Source organism: Arachis ipaensis, chromosome B6 (genome assembly GCF_059453495.1).
Source record: "Arachis ipaensis isolate K30076 ecotype BB chromosome B6, ASM5945349v1, whole genome shotgun sequence".
Lineage (NCBI taxonomy): Eukaryota > Viridiplantae > Streptophyta > Magnoliopsida > Fabales > Fabaceae > Arachis > Arachis ipaensis.
The window spans coordinates 127200049-127204213 of NC_142441.1; positions in this window are offsets into that span (position 1 = coordinate 127200049).

A 4165-nucleotide genomic window follows, 5' to 3' on the forward strand; every position below is an offset into this window, starting at 1 on the left:
AACTCACAAATTTTTTAATCATAACACAAACTTTGAAGTACAACATACAAATTTTACTATACTAAAATTTATATGTATATTATTTTATTGAGTTCTGTTATACATTTATTTTTTTTCTTTTTTTTTTTTCATGGTGTGTAAACCGATCACCATTCATTACAAGCTAATGTTACATTATAGGTTTCATTTCCAAAAAAACACACACACACACACAAAAGATATTGTTGACACTCTTTTTAAATATGTCATCATGACTCATGGCTATTAACTCTGATGTGCAGTTTCAACATTTTCTGGTGGTTAGGATCCCCAGAGAGTGCAGCACGACAATCTCTGAGTGCACCCAACACAACTCCTTTGTGTTCATGGAATGTTGCTCTTAGATGCAAGAGGTGCAAATCAGCTTTGAATGCAATGGCTCTTGAAAAGTTGAGCGATCGCCTGCATGGACACTGACACAGACACAGGATACGACACGACACGAAACACGCGGACACGCGAATTTAAAATTTTTATAAGACACGGGGACACAGCATATATATAAAATATAAAGTATGTTTTAGATAAATTGAAATGATATTTTAGTATTTTATTGATATTAAAATATAAATTATTTTTTAATTATTTTTAATATATTTTTTAATTATATAAAATATTTAAATATATTTTATTTTAATAATTAATAATATATCCTATTTCTAAACTCATTTCAAAAATACATGTTAAAAATAAGATTGGACACGCTGGCAAGTGATAGTATTTAGGTTTGTCCAAGCGGAGAAGAATTTTTTATTTTTTATTATGACACGATTGGACACAGAAGACACGCGTGTCGGATGAATGTCAATATGTGTCGTGTCCTGTCGGACACGACAAATCAAGGAAGTGTCTGTCAGTCTGTGCTTCATAGTAAATCAAATAAAGTGAAACAACACACATCCTTTTATTTTCACAGCACACAAGTAATCGAAGCTAATAGTTTGATAGCTCACACTAATTTGATAGATATTATTAAACAAATTTTTATTTATCATAGTACACAAATATTTAAGTGTATCACATTTTTATTCAGCATAGCACACAAATTCACATATATAACATAAAAATCAAAATAATAAAATAACACTAATTTAATAATTTTTCAAATAACTCAGAAAACTAAGATCATCATAAATAACCATAATCAAGAAAAAAAAACAAAAAATTGTATAATAACACACAAATATCGAGTATAAAAAAATAACACAAATATTTAAAGCTAATAGTCTAATAACTCACACTAATTTATCAAGAATAATTAAATAAATTCTAATTTATTACAGTACAGAAGAAGACAATGATAATAACAACAGTAACAACAACGACGATAATAATGGCGATAACATTAAAAAAGAAAAAAGAGAAAAAAAAAGAGCGTAACTAAAGATTAAATTTTAATAACTTAGTTAACTTAATTAATAAAAACACCTGAAGACGTAACACTTTTGAATAAAAACTACCTCCTATTTTGTTATCTATAAGCATTCTAATGCAAATAGTAGTAATTTGTAATAGTCTATTTTAACGTTTATATTTTTGTTATTATTTTGTCCACTGATTTTACATTTCATTTATTTAATACCTCTTGTAGGCTAAAAGGAAATACACAAACACATTGTTATTCCCATTTCAAACATAACTACCTACAAAAATTATACAAATTATGTTCTCCTATTTTCTCTCTTTTCATTATTCTTTTTTTTTCTTTTTCTGTTTTTCTTTTTTCTTCTTTATTTTAGTAATATTTTTTTACTCATTTCTTTATCTCTGTTTTCACCTAAAAAATATAGATATTAATCCAAATACAAAATAGAATAGGACATAAAATATGCAGATATACAAAAGAATAAAGAACTAATTGATCCCTATTCATTTTTACAAAAATAATATGATTCCTTCAAAAAAAGTGGATTCTATAGTGTCTTTTTTTGTGGTGCCTAAATTACCTAACTTGTTTTTATAAGTAAAAAATAAAATATATAAAATACACATAAAATATTTAAAGTTTATTAAATATTATTTTTTTATTTTTTTTAGTAAGTTAGGCACTATGTTTTAGTTACCATAGCATTCACCTAAAAAAAATATCCATTTTGCCCCATAATTCTATTCTCTGAGATAGCTAACAAGTAATTTAGCAGTGATAATATAATATTTAACGGCCAACTCATCACTCTTACATGGTAGCTAGGCAATTTCCGTTATGAAGTAGACCTTTTTTAATTGTAAAAGATCGCGTTGTTTTTCATTAAAATATTTAGAAGCCGAATTATTATTTCACTCAAAATGGGATAGATGTCCACAAAAAAAAAAAAAAAAATTAGACACCTTGTCGATCATGAAAGATAGGCCAATATTTTCAAAAAAAAAAAAAGTCCCAACAAGACGCTGCCGTTAATAAAAGAAAAATCTCCTAAAAAGTACATGACAAATCTGTTATAAGGTTATGTAAATCAGATCAATTATCGAACCATTTTAGTTACTAGTTTATTGGTTCAATCGATTTAACCATGATTTAACCGAAAAAATTATTTTATAACAAAATAATAAATAAATTATAAATAAACATCCTAAAATATAATTATAATTTATTATAAATTTTAAAATATCTTCTAAATTTAAAATATTATATAAAATGCTATTAACCAAAGTCTTAACAAAGATAATATTATATGTAAAATGAAGAGCTGATTGAAGGACCAAAGTTTATTAAAGTCATAGTACATCAACATTCGATTAGCCAAACAACTTTTTATAGTCAAGTTGGCAATAATTTCATGCCCTATATCGTAATAGAAGAAAATAGTTAGCAAACAAGTTAAACAACCGAGGAAAACTATCAATAAATGAAGCAAAATGAGATCCATATATAATACAGTATATTGTGTACATGAACAAAAGGATTATAGGGACAAGAAGGACCCTTTAGCCTTTGAATTGCTACAACAATAGAACCCAACTGCTAATAACTGGAGCAATTAACAGCAACACAAATCCCAGTGCAAAACAAACAACAAATTGTTCTTTAAGATCTGCAAAATTTTGAAGCTACATGTACAAAAATAATACCAATTAAAAATAAAAATGCAAGACACAAAGACAGAACGAATTATTTCCATTTTTATATGATGGTAGGAGTATCCTTCTACAAGGGAAACTATAACAGGAGCTAATATTTGACCATTGAACCTCACATCAACATATCTATTTTTAAAAGGTGACATAGCAGCACTCCAAGTCCCCTTCTGCACAGTTCTCCATTCATCCTTTTGGTACTGACACGATTCAAGTGACTTGTCGGTGAGTTTTAGCCTGAGCCTGGCTGAATTAGGCTTCGCATGCGCCTCGTACGGTCTGACACAAGTTTTTGCATTCGTGTCCTGTTTTACCCGTATTTTCGTTTTGACCCATTGAAGTTATTCATATTGCAAGGTTGCCTCAAATTTGAAGACAATTTCCTAAACATAACCACGGAGCCAATATGGGCCGAGAATCACTTAATGGGTGTGGACAGTTTGATAATAAACAGTGATGACATTGTGATAGGATATGATTAAAAAAAATATCTATTAATTCCTTTGATCTTGTTTTTAGCTATGGCTTCGGCGAACGTGAACGGAGTGGCGCCATTTCTGAGCAAGACGTACGACATGGTGGATGACTCGCCCACTAATTCGGTTGTTTCGTGGAGCGATAACAGCAATAGCTTCATCATCTGGAACGTTCCCGAATTCGCAAGCCGAATCTTGCCCAAATACTTCAAGATTAAAAAAAAAGAAGGCAGGGCAAAAAAAAAAATAATAATAAAAAAAGAAAAGAAGTAAAGGCCACTCATCATTTATCAATGGCCTCTTGATTCGGTGCTGCCAGGCTGATTTCTTTCTCCGGAAGAGCCACTGTCATCCCCCAGCAAGTCTTCTGTCTTCACTGGATGTCGTTGTCATGGGGTTGCGTCGCCGTCGCTGAAATCGGTTATCTGCGTCTTCATCGGAGTGCGGCGCCTGCTCCTCTCTCAAAAGTTTGAATCTTCATCGGAGGCACCACCTGAATATTCAATAGATTCAGGGACTAGGAACTTCGAAGATGGTTCCACACGTGTGAAGAGTTTTGATGACGAGAAGACTGG